Genomic DNA, 24723 nt, shown 5'->3' with positions numbered 1-24723 from the left:
ACCACTGTGCCACTGTGCCCCCATGTTTAGTAGATGCTTTAATTCCTATCATCATGAAAATATAAAGTATACATCATAGTATTTAAATTTTTCAGACAGCTGTAATATTCTGAAAGTAATATATTCTAGGTCCTGTTGGTGTAAGAGAAAGCCCATGTAAGAAGCACAAAGTGATTCACACACATATAAAGTACATAGAAGAGCACATAGCATATGAAGCTTTAACATGCTACTTTAGTTGCAATGGGATTTGAGAGACTAGTAAATTAAACAATTTTAAGATGAAATTTATGATTTTCTACTTTAATGACAAAATAAACTATGGGACTAAAGTAGAAATTTCGAGATGTGCCCCTATTTTTTTCTTTTCTCTGTACTCTAATACGCTTCCATATGACACTAAGGCGGTGGGCTATGACTCACCTTTTCACGGCAACTTTGATATCAGACGACTTCTTTTTTATTTTGGGCACTGTGTGACTCTCTAAACTTGAACTTTCGAGTTTCTCCACCATTGTATGTCATTCGATCAACTTCCTTTTGTTGTTTATACCACTGCTTCAACCAACAAATAGTGCATTATTCCTTGCCTCCACTTGGTATTCGCTGAAATTATTCTTTTTTTCCTGTGCTTTTGCCATTGTCTTTTCACAGAACACTGAACTTAAGGGGTTATTTATAATTATTTGCATATTCAAAGAGGCGTAATTCTGGGAAGAGTTGGAGTTGGGGCAGCAGGTGCGTGCACGTGCATTACATTTCATGCTGACTGGGATTTATGTAGCGGAAGAACGTGGAAGTTGGTATAGACACAGATTTATGCATCTGGATTTTTTTGTGCATATGCACATTTCTGTTTTAGTCCATATGTCATGTTTTAGTGTGAATTCTACATACTGCGTTATACATGAGGCCCCAAATAACTACTAATACATGCTCTCATACCTTGACTCCAAAGATAGATACTTCAGATTTGCTCCCTCTTGTAAATTTCCCCTGAACTCGGGGGAGAATGATGACCAGATCTAATAATACTGTCTCCTCTTCTTCCCCTACAGATTGTGGTTCATTAACACTATTATTACCAAAGCCTACAAAAAAGCTCGTAAACCTGGCCCACCTTCAATCCCTTCGCACCTCTCTGTCAGCGCCTTTTGTCTTGTAAATGTGTCAACCAACACAAGCAGTAAGCAGTCTGCTATTCCACCCTCCCCGCACCAACGCAGAAAGGGCAAGAAGTTCTCCCAGCTCAAGCCTTGATTATCTTGGAGTGAAGTGCTGGAGTTTTAGAGGGGAAATAATAGATTGTTATTTGGAATACATACATTTCATGTGTGTTCCAGGTCTACAACAATCTATGTAAACACATTGTTAAAACAGAAATGTTTTTCTTGTTTTAGTAATAAATGACAAAATGTCGACATGAACTGTATAATGTGTGAAGGCTGAATTCCAAATATCAAATAAACACTTTCACAAAAGGTTCAAGTGCAATACAACAGCTTCCATGGTGCAGCAGCAAGAACTGTTGACTTGTAATCAAAAGGCCGTGGGTTCAATCCTGGGTACAGTGCAATTTTACCATTTTGAGTAGTGAGCTGCTCTTATTGTTAATATTATACAATAAAAACACACTTGATTTACGTCTGTAACAGCCGGTGTAAATTTATAGTACTTGTAAAAGTTAGTTTTTTTTCACTTTTATTCTCTCAGTCATGATCGCAATACAACCAGAAATCTGATGCTGTTAGTTTTTATTTGAAACTGGAAATAACTATAGATGTGAGTGGCGTTTTGAGACAATGGAACATAAAAATTTGACCTGCAGCCCTAATACTAACCCTTCTTTTTACTTCAAGTTTGTATTTTATCTAGCCCTATGTTAAATGCCACGTATGGGGCCTAAAGGTTAAATATTTGACCTAGGACCCAAATTCTAACCCCCTTTTTAATCCCATGTCTTAACAGATTTTAAAATACCTCATATAAAATATATATAAATTCTGTTTTTAATTTATAACTAGCAAAATACCCACGCTTCGCAGCGGAGAAGTAGTGTGTTAAAGAAGTTATGAAAAAGAAAAGGAAACATTTTAAAAATAACATAACATGATTGTCAATGTAATTGTTTTGTGACTGTTATGAGTGTTGCTGTCATCAAGGATTTGATTATCATTATTTCTTTCGATCATGTTCGTATTCGGATGTGTTGTGTTCAAGTTTTATTCCGTGTTTGTCAACCATTGTAAAGATAACAGGTTTCATTCATCGAAGTGTTCACTACCGAAATCAGTACTCGTGAATCTAAGATGTTTAACAGGCATTCCCGGTATTAAGTTGTGGATTTGCCTGCGAATATTTAGCAGCAGCGTGTCTATGAATTTAATTTAAACTTAAGCTTTACACCTTGCTTTCCTATTGATATGTCTACAAAGGCTTGTTCAGATTCAGAGGGTTGTTCCTTTCTTACTGCATCAATAAACAGCTCGTCTTCCTCTTTATCTGAGACATCACACACTGCATGCACGGGTTTACCTTTCCCAGTACTGCAAACTTTAGCGAAGTGGTTCAATTTACCACATTTTTTACACTGTCTTTGTTTAGCTGGATATTGACTTTTTCCACTGTGTGCTTTGTTTCTGCAGTTTCTGTACACACGCTTCATATTCTTTTGCTGCCTTCTCAATTGTGTAATGCATTTTTTGCTGAGCGCACTTTGGAGCTCTTGCTTTTAGTGTGCATACTGCGTTCACAGTCAGTTCACGTGAGCTGCTCGGAGTACATGCATCAAAGGTTCTCAGCTGTGGTTGTGCTATCTCATGCGATCTTGCGATGTCCACAGCTTTATTTAATGTTAGCTCAGATCTGGCACTTAAAAGTTTCTGTCACAATTTCTTTTGTAAGTAAGCTGTAAGGAATGAGCCTAACAAATTTCAGCCTTCTACCTACACGGGAAGTTGGAGAATTAGTGATGAGTCTGTGAGTCAGTCAGTCAGTCAGTGAGGGCTTTGCCTTTTATTAGTATAGATTATGTTTTCATCTGTATATTTATAGTTATAGATCAGATGAGTTAATGTTTTTAACATCTTTCTACTCTGAAAATAGTTTTATGGCATTCCTTATTTTATATCTATTTTATATAGATAAAATAAGATTATTACAGCAGATGCTTAAGAAATATTACAGTATTTATTTTATTTTATTTAGTGTAATGTTTATTCAGGGTGGATAAATATAATTATTTTTAATATATGTTGGATGAGTATGCCCATGCATTGGCTCTTCTCGTAAACAGCATCCCCCTCTAATCTAATCTAATGTTCCTCACTCTGCACTTCCAGCCCTAACAGTGCTAGAATTGGCATTCTGCCAACCACTCCCACAGATAGTCCTCCTCTCTGTCCTCCCATCTCCGCTCTCACCCTGGCTCTAGGATAGGTGACTTCATTAACATTGTGGGCCTGCACCTTCACACCTGCCCTTGACTCAGCCCTTGACAAGCCTAGTTCCCCTTCTGGCCACAGAACATTGAACTGTCTGACTTCCAGCGCTCTCTATACTGCCTTCTGCCTTATACTGCCACTCTTGCTACCTTGACCTTCGGATGCATCCATTCCAGGTAACAGGTCAAATTCTAACCATGTCTTTAGCTCTTTTTGCCAGCTGGGAAAAAACTTATTTTTGTGGTCTTCCTCTGTTATAAACCCAGCAGTTAACAGAGTCCCTCACTTTCCTATACTCAGGGACCATATCTACACGGTTAAAACCACCACCCCTGTACACTTCAGATGCACCTTCGGCCATACCTGTTGAGGAGGGCCATATGTTATATAGTGCTGTTAAAACCTGAATTTGTTTGATACAGGTTAGAGGCACTTAAAACACACACAAGCAGAAAGTTCGTAAAAGCTTTTTTTTTCATTTTTCATCTCATCTATTCTCCTGCAGGATTCACATTAGTAATCATAATACAGAAGCACTACTGTTAAGGTTAATCTAGCTGAAACCTTGAAGCACAAATGAGCTTTCAAATTTTAAACTTGCAAAAGTATAATCACTGTTTACATTATTTAAATTGCAGTTTTCTATAAAACATGATTCTATACTATAGTTCTTTGACTGTCAGGGCACTGAAAACACTGGTAATTGAGTGGCTTATTGAGGAAGGACTGATTTTTTGTGTATTTCTCGTAATATTGTAAAAAGAATGAGACTGGGTGCATAATCATCTGGTTTAAGCTTTAGCAAGTGGTTGGAAATTAAATGTCCTATTTTTTCAATACAATTTTATACTATTTCCTCTTTACTTAGTTTATACATATATTTTGAATTCTTTGCCTTTCATTCGCATCTGTGATGTGTTCTTATTTCTGTTGAAGAATATTTTGATGTCTTAAGCAGACAGTATAAAAGGTGAGACACAAAAATAACTGGACTGGGCTTAGGGCTTTCCTGGAAAACCATCTGGAGGTTGGCCGAATGTAAATCATAGAATTATATCTCCTCTCACACACCCTTTCAAACCGCCAACCGGCTAGGTATATCCTGTGAATAGCCCAGTCAGTGTTTGCACAATAATCGCTACACAAGTTGCCGTGATAATGTAGGGTGAAAAAAACGAACGGTGAATTAACATCAAATTTCTCAGGAATTTTCTCTTTTTCCGTAAAGCAGGTTTTTTTTTATCTGAAGGGAACAGATTTTTCTTCAATGGATGAAGTGAAGACAAAAAGCCTGTTGAAGAGCTTCAAGAAAGAAGCACTGTTACAATCAATGGAAGATACATATGGCATAGTGGTGTAGAGATCAGGAGGAGGGAATATATAGAAGTTGACAATGTTTAGAATGTTGTAATTCATCAATAAATATTTTTTTTTTACCAATCTAGTTATTTTTGTGTCTCACCTTGTATAGTTTTTAGTTAATATATAAAGATGCAACAGAATGAATACAAGGAAAAGGACTAAATGTTACTCAAGGGTTAACTATATGCAGCTTAAAGTTTAAAGTTCAACATGTCTTAGAAAGACCACCAAATGTCATTTTTAGGTTAGAATAAGGTAAGTGAGTAATGAACAGAACGCAAGGATAAACTAATGAGAAAGCCCAAACACAACTCCTATGAAGTGGTGATAAGATAAATATAATGATTCACAAACACCCCTCCTTAGGAAGCAGCTCTCAAAATAATGGGAGAGTCAGTGTGATTTCAAAGTTACTTGTGGCTTTAGTTGATTGGATAAATTGATAAAGTTCTGCATATTAAGAGTTAGATGACTTGAGGTATTAGATGAGATAATGGTAAGAGAAAGGTGTAGAAACAGATGAACTGTTTAATTGATTGAGACATTTGTGCATAACTCTGTGTAAACAAAGAAATGTTCTGCATTCTGGGCTCTGTGACTACCTTCTTTGAAGATGAAAGAAAGTTTTTTTCCACAACAACAGCAAGTATTATTAAAATGGCAGTTTTCCAACTGCTGATATGATGAGAACCTTATTGATTCAATCACAGCCTCTCATCAGCCTTGAAATGATGAGCACTCATGATTCTCATGCACATTCGTAAATAAAACCCATTTCAAGGAGGTCAATGAGAGTCCTGCAAGCTCTTCTCACCAGCATAAGTCCCTTCTTACAGGTAAAAGGTCTTTGAGAAACTAGACCAATCTCTTATAGCAGACATAACAGTTTGAAATTATGATTGGTGGGAATAATTTTGCAGGAGCTGGCAGTTACTGCTGGATGCATATGCAAGCAGGGAATTGGATTGACAACAGCTTTGTTTAGAGACCAACACTTTAGCTGTTATGCCGCTCTGCCAAAATAGGCACCTTCTTGAATCTGGAAGCATCATGATATTCTGTTATGTAAAATCACATGCAAAAGTCACAGTAAAACACATCTTCAGAAGCTTCTCATGCCTACAGTTAACAAATTTGACTTAATGCCATAGATGATAGATCAACTCTTACTGCACATCTTGGGGGAGAATTTATGTTTGACATAAGCTCTGCAATTTTAGTGTAAGGCATGCAATAGAATTTCAAATCCGAAGGATCTACAGCATTGCTATTTGGGCCTATTTGGAGAGGCATTAGCTTGCCTGCTAGAACATGGCAAATAACTGCCTTAATCAGTTGACTAGAAAATGCCTTGTTTTTGGGAGCAACTGAGATTTAACTTGAAAAGTATTGAAATGAATAAAGTCTTTACAGACAAGTGGAGCCAATAGCATGATGGCACACCTAGCTAGAAGTATAGTTGTGCTTGAAAGTTGTTGAACCCTTTAGAATTTTCTATATTTCTGCATAAATATGACCTAAAACATCATCAGATTTTCACTCAAGTCCTAAAAGTAGATAAAGAGAAACCAGTTAAACCAAATGAGACAAAAATATAATACTTGGTCATTTATTTATTGAGGAAAATGACCGAATATTACATATTTGTGAGTGGCAAAAGTATGTGAACCTCTAGGATTAGCAGTTAGTTTGAAGGTGAAATTAGAGTCAGGCGTTTTCAATCAATGGGATGACAATCAGGTGTGAGTGGGCACCCTGTGTTATTTAAAGAACAGGGATCTATCAAAGTCTGCTCTTCACAACACATGTTTGTGAAAGTGTATCATGGCATGGACAAAGGAGATTTCTGAGGACCTCAGAAAAAGAGTTGTCAACAACAACAACAACAACATTTATTTATATAGCACATTTTCATACAAACAGTAGCTCAAAGTGCTTTACATATTAAAGAATAGAAAAATGAAAGACACAATTATAAAACAAAATAAATCAATATTAACATCGAATAAGAGTAAGGTTCAATGGCCAGGGGGGACAGAAAAAACAAAAAAACTCCAGACGGCTGGAGAAAAAATAAAATCTGTAGGGATTCCAGACCATGAGACCGCCCAGTCCCCTCTGGGCATTCTACCTAACATAAATGAAACAGTCCTCTTTGGATTTAGGATTCTCACAGAAGGGCTTGATGATGATGATGGTCACGTAGACTTCTGCCTTTTAATCCGTCCATCATTGTTAGAGCATCATGAAGCTTTGAGTAGGTGGTGGTGGCGCAGGAAACCGGAAAAAGAAACAGAAAAGAGAGTAGGGGTCAGTACCGATTTTAGAGCCACCATGAATAGTTATTTTGAGGAGATTGAACATATAGAGTATCAGGATTAAGTTAAATTACGATTAAAATGAAGTTATAAAAAGGCCATGTTAAAGTAATGTGTTTTCAGCAGTGTTTTAAAGTGCTCTACTGTATCAGCCTGGCGAATTCCTATTGGCAGGCTATTCCAGATTTTAGGTGCATAGCAGCAGAAGGCCGCCTCACCACTTCTTTTAAGTTTTGTTCTTGGAATTCTAAGGAGACACTCATTTGAGGATCTGAGGTTACGATTAGGAATATAAGGTGTCAGACATTCCGATATATAAAATGGGGTGAGATTATTTAAGGCTTTATAAACCATAAGCAGAATTTTAAAGTCAGTTCTGAATGATACAGGTAACCAGTGTAGTGACATTAAAACTGGAGAAATGTGCTCTGATTTTCTTTTCCTAGTTAGGATTCTAGCAGCTGCATTCTGCACTAGTTGCAAACGATTTATATCTTTTTTGGGTAGTCCAGAGAGGAGTGCATTACAGTAATCTAGTCGACTGAAAACAAACGCGTGAACTAATTTCTCAGCATCTTTCAGTGATATAAGCGGTCTAACTTTACTTATGTTTCTTAAGTGAAAAAATGCTGTCCTAATGATCTGATTAATATGTGATTTAAAATTCAGATTACAGTCAACAATCACCCCTAAGCTTTTTACCTCCGTCTTGACTTTTAATCCTAATGTATCCAGTTTATTTCTAATAGCCTCATTGTATCCATTATTGCTGATCACTAAAATTTCAGTTTTCTCTTTATTTAACTTGAGAAAATTACTATTCATCCATTCTGAGATACTAGTCAGACATTCTGTTAGTGAATCAATAGAATCAGGGTCATCAGGAGCTATTGATAAGTACAGCTGTGTGTCATCAGCATAGCTGTGGTAGCTCACGTTGTGCCCTGAGATAATCTGACCTAACGGAAGCATGTAGATTGAGAATAACAGCGGACCCAGGATAGAGCCTTGTGGAACACCATATCGAATATCATGTGTCTTCAAGTTGTAATTCCCACAACTAACAAAATATTTTCTCCCTGTCAGGTAGGATTCAAACCAATTTAGGACCGTGCCAGAGAGGCCCACCCATTGACAAAGGCGATTTCTAAGAATGTTGTGATCAATGGTGTCAAATGCAGCACTCAGATCTAAGAGGATGAGAACAGATAAATGGCCTCTGTCTTCATTTACCCGCAAGTCATTTACTACTTTAACGAGTGCAGTTTCTGTGCTGTGATTTGTTCTAAAACCCGACTGAAATTTATCAAGAATAGCATGTTTATTTAGGTGGTCATTTAACTGCATAATGACTGCCTTCTCCAGAACTTTACTTAAGAAAGGCAGGTTAGAGATGGGTCTAAAATTTTCAAGAGCCGAGGTTGTCGATGCTCATCAGGCTGGAAAAGGTTACAAAACCATCTCTAAAGAGTTTGTACTCTACCAATCCACAGTCAGATAGATTGTGTACAAATGGAGAAAATTCAAGGCCATTGTTACCCTCCCCAGGAATGGTCGACCAACAAAGATCACTCCAAGAGCAAGGCGTGTAAAAGTCGGCAAGGTCACAAAGGACCCCAGGGTAACTTCTAAACAACATTTGCTAATGTTCATGTTCATGAGTCCACTCTCAGGAGAATACTGAACAACAATGGTGTGCATGGCAGGGTTGCAAGGAGATAGCCACTGCTCCCCAAAAAAACATTGCTGCTGTTAAAGATCACGTGGACAAACCAGAAGGCTATTGGAAGAATGTTTTGTGGACGGATGAGACCAAAATAGAACATTTTAGTTTAATTGAAAAGCGTTATGTTTGGAGAAAGGAAAACACTGCATTCCAGCATAAGAACCTTATCCCATCTGTGAAACATGGTGGTGGTAGTATAATGGTTTGGGCCTGTTTTGCTGAATCTGGGCCAGGACAGCTTGCCTTCATTGATGGAACAATGAATTCTGAATTATATCAGATAATTCTAAAGGATAATCTCAAAACATCTGTCCATGAACTGAATCTCAAGAGAAGGTGGGTCATGCAGCATGACAACGACCCTGAGCACACAAGTCATTCTATCAAAGAAAGGTTAAAGACGAATAAAGTTAATGCTTTGGAATGGCCAAGTCAAAGTCTTGACCTTAATCCAATCGAAATGTTGTGGAAGGACCTGAAGCAAGCAGTTAATGTGAGTAAACCCACCAATATCCCAGAGTTGAAGCTGTTCTATACGGAGGAATGGGCTAAAATTCCTCCAAGCCGGTGTGCAGGAATGATCAAAAGTTACTGGAAACATTTAGTTGCAGTTATTGCTGCAAAGGGGGGTCACAACAGATACTGAAAGCAAAGGTTCACATACTTTTGCGATTCACAAATATGTAATATTTGATCATTTTCCTCAATAAATAAATGACCAAGTATAATATTTTTGTCTCATTTGTTTAACTGGTTTCTCTTTATCTACTTTTAGGGTCTTGAGTGAAAATCTGATGATGTTTTAGGTCATATTTATGCAGAAATATAGAAAATTCTAAAGGGTTCACACACTTTCAAGCACAACTTTACCTGTACAGTGCCAAAACCAGGGTTCAGTTACTAGCTCTGATGCATTTGAATAAAATTTGCAAGCTCCCTCTGTGTTCATATGGGTTTCAATTCAAAGTGATTATTTCATTTGGATTGACACTAAATTTGTATAGTATTACTAAAAATGAGTCTGTGAGCTGTAATGAACTAGTGTCTTATCCACGACTTGTTCCTTTTGTGGCTCAAGTTCCTTGTAACACGATACTGGAAAACTTGGGCTCAGAAATTGAACAGACAAAATAAATAACTGTAGTAACTATTCAATTTCTTTCATTCTTTTCTTATAGCAGTATCTTAGTTTAAAGAAATACTGAAAGTAATTAAAGGGAACTGTAAAGTGTTTTGAGGGATAAATAAATGAAAAATCTATTTGTTACTACTTATTAGAATGGAATTCACACTACAGCTTAGTCTGTGCAGTATATTGAGAAGGAGTAAAATACAATGGAATTGAGTGAGAGGGCACTATTACTCTCCTTAAAGTAGAAATTCTTTAATGAAATGAGTTATTATAAATGTTTTCATCAATGATGGACTGGCTCATGAATTTTTAGTATTTTATGTTTCATATTCATAGCTAATTAATAAAGTATGTATTTATTGCGTTTTCCATAAGTGCCTTTCTGATCGGGAAAGTGAACAGAAATTTCTGGTCAGTACTATTTTCTCCCATCTTTTCTTTGGCAACTAACATTAATCAATATGGATAAGCAGATTCCCTGAATTTCAATTACTCAGGCTTGAATTGTAATGTGTCTGTCTAGACTTGGTTGAGAAAATTTGCTTTAATACAGACAATTTGGCTTCTAAAGCCTGTCAGGTGTGTGCTTATGTGCATGTTTATTTGACAAGAGCAAAACAAAATTACTCGTTCAAAATGGATTGTGGAAGTCAGTTTTATATTAAACAAATGTTGGAATCTTTAATAGAAATTATTTTAAGACACGACTTACCTTGAAATGCTTTTGCTAGAGCTTCTATTGATGTAAAAATATGTGTTAGTGTAAATATACTTGTGGAAAGACTCTATCTGCAATGAAAGAAACATTTAAAAATGGCCTCATGTACAAGCGTCATTCTAGTATTCACTACACGTTTCAAAAATGTTGCACTAGACAGACAGCCAAAAAATCAAAATGAAGTGTGCAGCATACTATATAAATGGATAAAACAGCCAAGGGAAACAGAGGCTATTCCAAATAAAGCAAAGGACAATTTGAGCTGCTGTAATTTTAATCTGTGGCTTTTGAAAGAGCCCAAATTTCTATTGTGATACAACTGACAACATTCAAGTCTTGTTCATTAGCAGTAGATGAGGGTGACCTTTTTTCTGAGATGCAACATAGAAGTAATTGGCAGATTCAGATCTCCCAGCCCCCCTCTTATGTAATCTCAGAAGGCCAATTATCAAACAAAATCACATAGTGTGCCGAACTTTGCTTCAATTATAAATCAGTGCCAGGTGGGACTAGGCCGTGACATGGTATTTATGTTCCATTTATGCAAGTATTACAGCTGAGTCCTGCGTGAAAAAATAGTAACAGAATGCCAGATCTGCACTTTGCAACAGATGGGCTACTCAGCTTCCAATGATTATATTTTATGAGTGATTTTGGAAGTTATAAATATTTCTAACCTTTGTGTAATCCTTGAAGGAGTAATTACCTTGCATTGTTAATGACTGTAATCAAGATATAAATGATGAGGAACACCTAGGCTAATAAGGGAGAATTTGTTTCTGCCTTCGATCACAATTAATGCATGCCTGTTGCACAAACACAAAAACAAAGGAAAAAAAACACAACAAAATGTACTTTAATCTCTAAGATGCAACTTACAAGCAAAAAGACAAATTGTGAAACCCCCTGAGTACAAATTGCATTATTTTAATAAGATTTGTGTTTCACTCTATGCCATAGAAAGTTTATATATATACACTCACCTAAAGGATTATTAGGAACACCATACTAATACGGTGTTTGACCTCCTTTCGCCTTCAGAACTGCCTTAATTCTACGTGGCATTGATTCAACAAGGTGTTGAAAGCATTCTTTAGAAATGTTGGCCCATATTGATTGGATAGCATCTTGCAGTTGATGGAGATTTGTGGGATGCACATCCAGGGCACGAAGCTCCCGTTCCACCACATCCCAAAGATGGTCTATTGGGTTGAGATCTGGTAACTGTGGGGGCCATTTTAGTACAGTGAACTCATTGTCATGTCCAAGAAACCAATTTGAAATGATTCAAGCTTTGTTACATGGTGCATTATCCTGCTGGAAGTAGCCATCAGAGGATAGGTACATGGTGGTCATGAAGGGATGGGCATGGTCAGAAACAATGCTCAGGTAGCCCATGGCATTTAAACAATGCCCAATTGGCACTAAGGGTCCTAAAGTGTGCCAAGAGAACATCCCCCACACCATTACACCACCACCACCAGCCTGCACAGTGGTAACAAGGCATGATGGATCCATGTTCTCGTTCTGTTTACGCCAAATTCTGACTCTACCATTTGAATGTCTCAACAGAAATCGAGACTCATCAGACCAGGCAACAATTTTCCAGTCTTCAACTGTCCAATTTTGGTGAGCTCGTGCAAATTGTAGCCTCTTTTTCCTATTTGTAGTGGAGATGAGTGGTACCCGGTGTGGTCTTTTGCTGTCGTAGCCCATCCGCCTCAAGGTTGTGCGTGTTGTGGCTTCACAAATGCTTTGCTGCATACCTCGGTTGTAACGAGTGGTTATTTCAGTCAAAGTTGCTTTTCTATCAGCTTGAATTAGTCGGCCCATTCTCCTCTGACCTCTAGCATCAACAAGGCATTTTTGCCCACAGGACTGCCGCATACTGGATGTTTTTCCCTTTTCACACCATTCTTTGTAAACCCTAGAAATGGTTGTGCGTGAAAATCCCAGTAACTGAGAAGATTGTGAAATACTCAGACTGGCCCGTCTGGCATCAACAACCATGCCACTCTCAAAATTGCTTAAATCACCTTTCTTTCCCATTCTGACATTCAGTTTGGAGTTCAGGAGATTGTCTTGACCAGGACCACACCCCTTAATGCATTGAAGCAACCGCCATGTGATTGGTTGATTAGATAATTGCATTAATGAGAAATTGAACAGGTGTTCCTAATAATCCTTTAGGTGAGTGTATATATATATTTATTTTGCACTGTCGCCTAACCATTATTGGAAACCAGACCCTTCTACACCAACATCGGAAGCAAGTCAGCAACAAGTCATGGATGGACTAGTTTCTGGCACTTATTAGCAGATGGGCCAGGCATCAAGCACACGTACATGTAAATTCAATGCAGGTACGCAGCAGCCCTGATGGGAGTCTGGTTCAGGTCTTCAGGGTTATGGCTAACCACTACACCAAAATGCCTCTGATGTGTATCAGTAGCATGAAAGTCCAGTGCATATTATTTTCATTTGTAAATTAGGAACAAAAGAGTCATAATGGATGAAAGACTGGTGGGAAAACATATTCAATAAAAGTTGAAGGAAATGAGAAGTGAGTGACTTTTTATGTACTGGAGATGGGAGGGTATGGAGGTCAAGTAGTAGACACAGCAAGTTAGTTGTCCAATTTCAAGCCTGAGATGCCCTGTTTAGTGACAAAAAACAAATAGTGCTGTAAGACTTAATTCAGCCCTTATAAGCCCTGAAGAATGGTTGCAAAATTAATTGTCTTATTGGTCCAATGCCCTGGGTTCAAATTCTCCATCTGGTTGTTATCTCTGTGAAATTAACACATTTTCCATGTATCTTTTTCCACCCACATGCTTGGCAATGGGGCTTGTGATGGTCTGGCACACCATTCAAGGTAGTTCCCTGCCTTGCACCCAATGCTGAAGGTATAGGCTTCAGTCCTGTATGGCCCTAAAGTATAGTACATTGTACAAAGTACATAGTTAATATAAATATATTATAAATATATGCTCCAAAAGATATCACCTGTCAGGGAATTTTGCTTTTGCTAACCACTGTGATCACTGATGCAGTGGCTCCAATGGAAATTCTTTATTACAATGGATCAGATGGTGCCATCTCAACAGTTCAGTTCACTGTATTAAATGCTGAACAAATGTGGAATAGATTTAGTTTATAAAGGCTAGGATAATTTGCATAAAACAGCTTTAAACCAAACACTTTGCACCAATCATAATCAAGAGAATAACACAGTTCATCTAGTGTCGTTTAAAAAAGATAGAAGGGTACCAAAATATCTGTACTGTTTAAAAGTCTTGGGTAAAACATTACTCTTGAAAGACTTTGGTTAAAACATAATTCAATGGAAATGTCTTATATATAAATACTACAGTTAATAAATGAATTACACAGTGCAATCTCCTCATCTCCATGGTAAATTTAATGGCACAAGAAGAAAATAATACAGAAAATGTGTCTTACACGCTCTTCTACAGTGCAGAAATATTAGAATGTAAAAAAGGTTTTCATTTCTTTAGTTTCCCTTAATTTTAACCATTCTGAATTATTAGCAGCACTCTTCTACATATATCTGTATTTTTAGTAAAATCTCAAATGACAACTTAATTGCAAATTACAATAAACAGAGAGGAGTCCAATTAATTTAATTTGTATTTCGCTCACCCTCGATGTAAAGTTTTGTTTATTTTGTTGTTCTAAAATCATTTATTCAACTTGAGCCACAGTTGGATTTTTGTTTACTAACACTAGAATTACCAGAGCCTACGAAAAAACTCATAGATCAGTCCCACCTTAAATTGCTTCTCACCTCTCTATCAGCGTCTCTTGTCCTTTAAAAGTGTTGATAAGCAGCAAGCAGTCTGCTATCACATCCCCCACCGGCGCACAGTTTTCTCAGCTCAAGTCTGTTTACCTGCGTGTCAGTTGATTGGAGTTGTATAGAGTGAGAAGTCAAGTAAAATCACACCTTTTATTAATACTTTATCGTTATTTGGAACACATGCATTTCATGTGTGTTCCATGTCTACAACGATTTACGTAAACACATCGTTAAAACAGAAACGTTTTTCATGTTTTACTAATAATTGACAAAATGTAGACATGAAGTTTATAATGTGTGAAGCCTGAAGTCCAAATATCAAAGAAACACTTTCACAAAAGGTACAAATATAACAGAACAAGTGCGCTTTTATTCAAAAATATAACTGCAGAAAAAGAACACGTGCAACATTGACACGCATTTACTAATACTGCTTCGGTGGCACAATGGTATCAACTGTTGACTGGTAAACAAAACTTCATGGGTTCGAGTCCATTTTGAGAAGTGAGCTGCTTTTATTCTTACTATTTTAGAATAAAAATATACATTTGATTTCAGTCTTTAAGAGCCGGTGTAAATGTATGATACTTGTAAAGGTTAGCTTTGTTTTTTTTTATTCAGTTTCATTCTCTTAGTCGCGTTCATGATCCTACCCTCAAAACCAACCGACACTGCTGTTTTCACATAAAGACGCCCTATAGCTCTGCACTCAACTTGTGACTTGACTGGCTCTTATATACAAAGTACAGCGACGGCAGCGTCCACCTGCAGCTATAGACTCTTCAGTTGACAAGCAAACATCCATGCTAGTGTTTACATCTGGATGGTGTATGTGCCCTAAAAATTAGTCTGACTGCATTCTTGTACCAATACTTGCGGACTGAAGTGTCTGCGTGCACTTTTCGTGGCATTACACATATTTTTTGAGCATGCCCGTGTCGCCTAAACACAGGAAGCTCTGCAGTGTACTTGTGATTTTAGGCTGTAGGAAGTAAGTAACTAAATCCAAATAATCAACCTCCTACTGTAACTTGCTTTCTTTTTTCTTCGGTTATAGTCTTGAATAAAAGTACACTTGTTTTGTTGTACGTGTACATCAACATTTATATGTTACTGACAAAAAAGCCAGATTGATTGTTATTTATTTGCATTTAGTTACAGTTATACATATTCTCTTAGTGAATGCTCCCTCACAGTTGTAAGGGCCTTTTTTATTTGTATCTGTAAATGCCTACAGTTTAATTAATGGTATATTTTGAAAGGTATTGTAAAGTAAAATTGCTAGTTCTGGCTTCCATGTGAGCCTAAATAGGCATGGATGGATGCTGGAAAATGAAGTGTAATATAATTAAAGTCATGTATTAATTAACATTAAGAAAGACATGGCATTTATGAATTAATAATGAATGACTTTATCCCTTATTTTTATATATGATATATAAGGATTTCTCAGTAGATGATGACCATTTACAATAATAACCCACTGCTTTAGATTAATTTAACCAATATTCTGAAACAGAAAATAATTTGTGAATAATAAATTATCCCTCCTTGAGGTTTTACTTTGAAACCATTTTTTTCATTTAAGTTATACTCAACATGGCAGAGCCCAAAATGACTGCTTATCATTAAGAAATACTCTGATTTTTTCATTGCCCATACTTCTTGGTGAAAGCAGACTTGTACTTTGGCTGTAAGATAGCAGGTGAGATCACCTCTGTGTGCTACAGCAGAAGAAAAAGAAGAAGCAGATAAAGTATGGTTCTATGTATACTTTCTTTATGTTACATTGTGCTGTATCAAGGAACTCTGTTATGCAGATCAACAGATATAGTATGTCTTCCACTCCAACTCTTGTTCTCTAATCTTAGCACCCAACTGGCCTGGAGGGAGATACAGCCCACAGCCACAAAACACTTGCACCTGGGACAAAATGGATCCCTTCTGCACCCACAACTGACTGCTATGGTACTTCACATCTCCTATTAGAGGTTATCTCCTTTTAATTCATGTATGCCCTAGATGGCAAGATAGAGTAAATAACAAATGCAAGCAAAATAAGCAGGCAATAAATTTGTATTCAGTCAGTAAGTATTAGTTTTTAACATTTTTATATTTTCTTAATATGCCAAAAGGCAGATGCCAATGAAAAAGTAAATTGATGTGGCAAATCACCATACAACCTGGCTATTTGAGGAACTGTCACAGATGATATGGCAAGCCGAATTAACATTTAAAGATATCTCAAAATAAAATGCATTTTAGATATCTCAAATTTAATTACAGATACCTAAGAATGCATCTATTTTAAGCTATCTAAAAAGCATTTTATGATATCTCAAATGGATTTCAAGATATCTTAAATACATTTCGAGATATCTTAAAATAACTTCCTGTAAAATTTCCTATTCTTTCAATGGGACTTCCTGTCTATTCTAAGTGCACAGGGAGTTATTTTAAGATATCTGAAAATGTATTAATGATATCTTAAAATGTGGAGGAAGTTATGTTGAGATATCTGAAAATGCATTTCAGATATCTCAAAATGAATTTGAGATATCTTAAAATGAGTGGATATCTTGAAATATAATTAAGATATCTTAAAACGCATTTAAGATAACTCAAAATTCACAGTTGTTTGAAATATCTAAAATACATTTTTAGATACGTAAAATTCATTTCATGATATCTTAAAATGGGTCTCTATATCTTTATCAATTTCTAGATATCTCAAGTTGTATTTGAAGATATCTAAAATACTTTTTAAAATATCTTTAAAAAGACACTCAATTATTTCAAGATATCTCAAAAGCATTTTCAGATATCTAGAATACAGCTTCCTGTCCATTTTCAGATATCCCAAATACATTTTCAGATATCTCAAATACATTTTAAGATATCTTATAATAAACAGGAAGTCCCATCAAAAGAATAGGCATTATTACAGGAAATGATTTTGAGATATCTTGAAATGCATTTAAGATACCTTAAAATGCATGATAGATCAATCTAAGATATCTGAAAATTCATTATATTTCAATATTTGAAAATGTCTTGAAATTCATTTCAGATATCTCAAAATATATTGCAGATATCTTAAAATGTAAAGGAAATTATTCTAAGATATCTCAATGTGAGTTTCAGTTATCATAAAAAGTAGATTACATTTTAAGATATCTGAAAATCATTTTGAGATATTTCTAAATGTTAATTCGGCTTGTCATAATACTGATGATGTTGGCTGACACACTAAGTGCTTGACACATTTCTACGTGTCACTTTTTGAGTTATCTTGGTTCTCCCTTCTTCTCCTGCTTCATTGTTCTTCTGCCTCACTTCGTACTTGAAGAGGACTTTTAAATGTTTGTCAGGGCCAAACAGAACACCCCAGCCCTTCTCTGTCCAATTTCATTTTGACAGACCATATCAGTACACGTTCAGGTGTGCATGCATAAAGATAACTAGTGGTTTGAGAGCTTGACTATTATGCATGTGGAAAGTCCAGAATATGGACATTAAAACCTGACCTCTCTTAAAATATAATTTTGCTGTTTAAAGTTTTGACCTTTCTCTCTGCCAAATGTGCCTGTCTACTCTTCTGAAAAAGTACCTCTATGTAAAACTACTATTTTCAGTACTAACACTTCTTCATTTATTTGGTTAGACAAGCTATCAACAGTTCAAGTGCAAAACTGAATGCAATTTCAACATACACTTAAGTAATATAAGTATAATAATCCTTAACAATTTCAAGAACGTTAAAGGGAACTTAATAAAATGACACATTGTTATCCATTTGCACAGTGTATTTTATTGTGAAATTCCAAAATAACTTATCGAAATGTTATAATACAGAGAAACAGAGATGAATCAGTAAAATGTTATTGTGAATATTGAGAGTAGGAAATCTTCTTGTGTAACAACTAATGTGAATAGACTTTAAATGGGATACATAAAATGAAGGATGAATTTTAAATTGAGATGGTAAACCTAGTTTATAAGTAATTAGGTCAAATCACTTAAGTACAGTATATGGTCCTGCACTTTGAGCTTGTTTCCAGGATTCAACTTTCTGCAAACAATTTGGCAGAGGTTTTAGCTGTTGATAGGTTCATCCAAACCAATCTCCTGACCACTTTCAGATGAGTCAAGTATTCTGATAAAGCAGAATCCAAATCTAAATTAAGAAGAGAAGGATTGAATCCATGTATGCATTCAAACTGATACATCATGATAGAAGAATTATTGAAAATAATGGCAAATATTAAATTATACTCCAAATAGACCAGACACTATTCACTGAACATTTCTGGGTCCAGTTTTATAAAAACTGTAGATCCCTTGACCTTATAGCTATGATAAAGATAATGGTAGATGGTAATTATTTTTATTAGAAAAGTTATTAGGGTCCTGATAACTGACACAAGAATGGAGAAAATCAAAACAAAAACAAACAAAAAAAAAATAAACCTCCCAACTGGACTAGCAAACGGCACAACAAATCAGTTCTACAACTTCTCCACCTCTCTATAGCTCTCCACCTTGGACACAGGTCTCAAAAAATCATAATTTTCCTTTTGGGTAAATGTGATCCTGATAAAAGGTCAGGAAAGTTTTTGTTCTTTATTTCGCCTTATACAATTTCTTGTATTAGGAATTTGTTAGCTTTTACATACCCCTTGGGGACAGAGTGCAGGGTCAGCCATTGTACTGCGCCCCTGGAGCAATTACAGCTTAAGGGACTTGCTCACGGTCCCAGCAGAGTAGGATCTCTTTTTGCGGTGACAGGGATTCGAACCGGCAACCTTCTGGACACCAGCACAGATCCTTAGCCTCAGAGCCACCACTCTGCCAGTTTCAGTGATTTTTATTGACGAACTCAATTAAATCATGATTTTGAAGTTGCACTTTTTCTGCTAAACAACAGTTAAAAATAAGTTCTCTAGTGATATTTGAAGAAGTTATAAAATCTAAGAGTCGGCTAACGATGGGACCACCATGGTTTAAAGTATTTTTGTAATAACTAGTTGAGTAATAGCTGAGTAATATTTTTTCCTTCACCAGAATCAAAAAGAGTTGTGGTCTGATAATTTAATTTTGTTAATATCAATGCTCACACAAGTCTCATAAAATGTGTCTATGTTTTTGTTCACTTAATTCATTGTATCTAAGTAATTCAAATGTTTTTTTTTCATAAACCTGATGAGTTTTCCTTCATTGACACACCCTACAGTTTTTTCATACATTTACAAAAAGAAACCTGGGGTATGTTTCCCAAACGTTTGTAGTAACAAGAAGGACGTTAACTCATACTTAAGTACATGCACTGCAAGAAAGATGGTTTCACAAAGTTCTTTGTAAATAAAGTAGTACATTAAACTCATTTGTTAGCTATGTCTGACCTGACTCATATGTTAATCCTAAAGTACAACATTAACTGGCTACCTCCTTCAATACAAACAGAGACAGACAACAACAAACAGTGGCCACCAAAGACAGTATGGGAAGGCAATTGCATAACAAATAGTTGGTGCTTAAGGCACTACAAAACAAACAAAAAAAAATTACATAAAATAAAAAAGCACTATTATAAGTCACATATTTGACTAAAGTCAAATGTATATGTAAATGAAGTAACAGTGCATCTTTCATCTTGACACTAACGTCGTAAGTAAGTAAAGCATCTGCACAATAACTCATTCATATTTGTGAAATAATGCAATTCAAACATTTGAGTGACAGGAATAAGCAGTCCATGAAAAAATCAACCTCTTAAAAATAATTATCTTATCAAGCCTTGCAAGTTATCAGCCTTGTAAGAAAGCAGTTGACCATCTGTTGGTTGCTGGCAGAGCTTCACAGACTGTTAAGAGAACACTAAATTGTTGCATGGGTGCCATAACATTCAGGTGGACATTGGTAGACTGATTTGAAAATTGGAACATTTTACATTGTTTTGGTTGCTGCATTAAAGAGTTAGTTATCACATTTTTTTTGTTAAATATTTTTATCTTCTTCTTTCAGCTGCTCCCGTTAGGGGTTACCACAGCGGATCATCTTCTTCCATATCTTTGTTAAATATTTTTATAGCGAGTCATATTCAAAAATAAAAACAACAAAATTAATTTACATGTGTTATTTAATAGACTACATTAGACTACATTAAATATATGCTCTTTAACAGTACTTTACACTGTCATGTAGTTAAAAATGTAGTCCAAATAGGCTTGTGGTAGATCAGTAGCTTTCATAGGCAAAAAATTGCAGTTAACATAATGGAAAAATGACATCAGTGAATATCCTATTGTTCGTTGTTACTTGTGGAGGGTCTGTGACTAATTGCAGGTTAAATTCCTTAAATATAAAGTAGTACCCAATGGACAGTTAAAGCTTTTATTGATGTCTTAAGGTAAAGTTGTTGGCTGCCAAGGATCATGATGGGAGAGCATGTTTGGAGCTTTGTCAATAAATGACAATATAAGAGAAACACTGAATCATCATAATGTGCAGACAACACAGCCATGTTGTTGAAACTGTAACATACTGAAAATACTACATTTGTTAAGTCTACGCTTACATGTAATTCCATTTCTGCTACATTCATTTGTAAATATGTAATTTTTTTCTTTTTTTACTTTTTTGGTTAACTTGCCTCAAGCAGTAGATAAGTAAGCTGCTGCATGACTGACTTGCAAGCATGTGCCTCTTTCAGCATTTCACTAACTTTCGTTGAGTGTCCATCTTGCTGTTTTCAAGTTGAAGTGACCTCTCTCAAGGTAAATCAGAGCAGTAAAAAAAATCTGCAGTTAAAGTTGTGTTGAATTCTACTGTTTCATAATTGACAAGTTCTCAAATTTGCCAATTCTTTTTAATGGATTATTTGATTTTGAAATTCAAAAGGGTATTCTGAGCACTGTATTCAACATATCTCAATGAAAAATGTACTTTCCCCATAACGTTCCTTGAAAAATAAATGTGCCAGATTTCAACAAAATCAGTCCACGGGAGCCAAGTTGTTTCATATGGACAGACAGACCTGGCATTCAGAAAGGGGCTTTTTGTATTATATGTGAGTGCACCTAAAAAAAATATAACAAGGAAGTTACATGACAATTCATCATCGCAGGGCATTGTGCAATTGATGTGCCAAAATTTTCCAGTGACATTTATATGAGCCCAATTGTAATATTGCAGAGTCCAAGCTGTATGCAGAAAAGGAATATAAACAAAATGATCTCCTTAGAGGAAGCTAATGAAATGTAAGTAACCAGTATATCTCTCAAAGATTATGTACCTTATATGAAGCAACAAACACGCACATCCTTCTACCTAAACGTTTGGATAGATCACTGCAATGTCATAATGACATGGACTGTTAAAAAGTTTCAATTGATAGTCCCCGTATATCATTTTTACAGAAATCCTTAATTCTTGCACATTAAATATAATCTGTAATGGATTAGGACACCATTTATGTCCATTGATCTTTCACTTATCTGACCAGGAACAATTACATTTAGAAAATAGATGGGTGCATATTAGTTGTATTAGCCAAAAGCTTCTCTGCTGGCAGACACTTCTTCAGGCTCATTTTTATCTTTATTGTGGCAACCAAATCTTTGTGCTTTAAAGAAAACCTATTTAGGCACACTTTGAGACATACTGTGAGCATTCACAAATTACAGCTCTTTGCATCATCTTCCATTTCTTTTCCGTGCTTTACTCCCATTCCAGTAATAAAATTTGTTGATTATTTCAGACATTATTATTGATTATGTCTGCTGTGCACCAGGCCTTTTTTAATTGCCTCCAGTGGTCCATTCAACAACAGATGAAGTCTGAGTAACATCCCTCCATACGGGATTGCTAAAAACAATATATTTAAGCCTGCTGAAATTAGATTTACTGGTTGATCATATCACCCAAGACAATAACAACAAAAAGGTTTAAAAAAGAAAAAGAACACACCCACCATCTTGAACAAAAGTATCTTGAAACAAATTCATCTAAGCCTGAAGGATAGATGAGAATGTGCAGAAAGCTGTACATGCTCACCCGGCCTCACAAAACTTTAACAAGGTATTTTTTTTATTTCAACCAAGAAAGAAAAATATCTGACAAACACTGTGCCCTTCATGTGATGTTACATGTACTACTCCTGAGGCTTCCTTAACAAATTAATTGCCTAATTTGCTGCACCAATGAACGCCTTTTTTAATAGACTGTCACATTTTTCTTGTCACTGTAGCTTTCTATTTTTTCTGAATAATTTTGCAGTTGTGTTGCAACTTTGGTATCTATCCATCTCAGGCGAAAAAAAGAATGGTTCACTGCAGCTGTCACACTGTCATGCCATGTAGTTGTGTCATGTCATCTGTCAATCCAAAAAAAGAAATGTTGACGAGATCTGAACATTGGAGATCAATTCAGCCTGAAGCTCCTGGTCTCTCTATTTACTCTACTATTGGGCAATGGTGTTTTTATAGCATTGTCAACTAAACTGACAATTGCCGCTTTTTATTTTCACATTTCTTTTCTACCTACTGTCTTTGTGATAATACTGCTGTCACCGATTTAATAACACCAACTCCTAACATTTAGCCAGGATTGAGATAACTTAATATAGCTGATATTTAAACCACTGTTGAGTTTATGAAATCAGTGTGCTTCAAAGTTGAGCACACTGTTTGGCTTTATACATATTTATATTACAACATGCAATCTTTAGTTTTGGCTTTGTTTACCTTATTATTATTATTATTTGTAAGTAAATATGCATGAATTTCCAATTTTTGAGACCTCAAAATAAAAAAAGAAAAATATAATATACAGCTAAAATAATGAAGACAAGCAAATAGTATCAGACCAAATCAAAAAAGGTTAAGTAGATTATTTAGTTAAGAATATCACAAGGCCTCATATTTCCCATAGTATTAAAATGGGATCCTCGGCACAAGTGAGCTAATAAATCAGGAATGTTCAATCCTTTGAACTACAGATACATTTAAAAAACACCCAGAGCAAAGGTAGTTACTCCTATTTTAATTATTAATTATTATTCTAAAATCATTAAAATATATTCCCATTGATAAAATAATAACAAAATATAACAGAAGTTTGTTAAGAATCCATTTTATAAAGGTCACCCAAAGAGGAAAGACTCAAACTATGAGTATGTGAACTTTGGTAATAATACTTCTATTCCAAAAACTATAAGGAATATAGGGATACCTTTTGAAGAAGTTGAGAAGATTATTGGAACTCAAAGCAATCAGCCAATCTTAATTGACCAAAAAGTTGATCAGAACAGAGATTTAAAATCTAATGTCCAGGTAAGTTTCCATGTTTAAAACAACCTCACCTTAGAATATGGTCAATACTTTCTGAACTCCAGAATCATTATTTTAGTCTTGTAAATCTGAAGATCTGAATGGTTTGCCTATCTCCACCAAATGTTGGACTTTACTACTATATAGAGATTCATCGTATTTTTTACCAGGCCAACAGCTAATATATCATCTACAAAGCTTACTGTTTTGTTGCTAGTACAGGGAGCATATATACTAATGGATTTAAAATACCATCCTGAGGAATCCATAGATTTTAAATTAGATTAAAAATCTCATTAATCATGTCTTAATCTGTATTATGATAAATGAAAATTAAAATGTGTCTAAAAGTAGAGTCTACTACAACTCATTTCATCATAATTCAGTTTCACAAGGGAGATATTTATTTTATTATAATTAAAACTACAGTTTATAAAATGTATTTTTATATGGCTATTATGAGATTTTAAATGTGGGAGCATTGTGTGAACTACATAAAAGACTATATGTCAAACCAGCTTGTCCTTAATGCAAATAAGTTACATATAAAAATTAAAAAAGGAACATCAGGCTCTCAAAGCTTTTTATTACAAGTAAAAAATACTAGTGTCAAAACAACATTTATTTCTGCCAGACATAATTTTATTTAATATTATTGAGCTGCAGAATTAATGTTAGACAGAGTTGTTGTAGATAAACCTAGATTAAGTAAGGGTTAGTATTAAAGATGTAAAGTACTTTGGGCAAAACAAATCTCAAAAGTCAGTAAAATGCCTCAGAAGTCAGTATTTAAAATTCTGGCATTAATTTTCAGAAAATTAGCCTTTACCTAGATTATCTTTAAAAAAGATGCCCACTATGGCGCCATGTAGCAT

This window comes from Polypterus senegalus, chromosome 5, assembly GCF_016835505.1.
Source record: "Polypterus senegalus isolate Bchr_013 chromosome 5, ASM1683550v1, whole genome shotgun sequence".
NCBI classification, from domain to species: Eukaryota; Metazoa; Chordata; class Cladistia; order Polypteriformes; family Polypteridae; genus Polypterus; species Polypterus senegalus.
The sequence above is the reverse complement of the archived record's forward strand: the minus strand, read 5'-3'. Positions refer to the sequence as shown.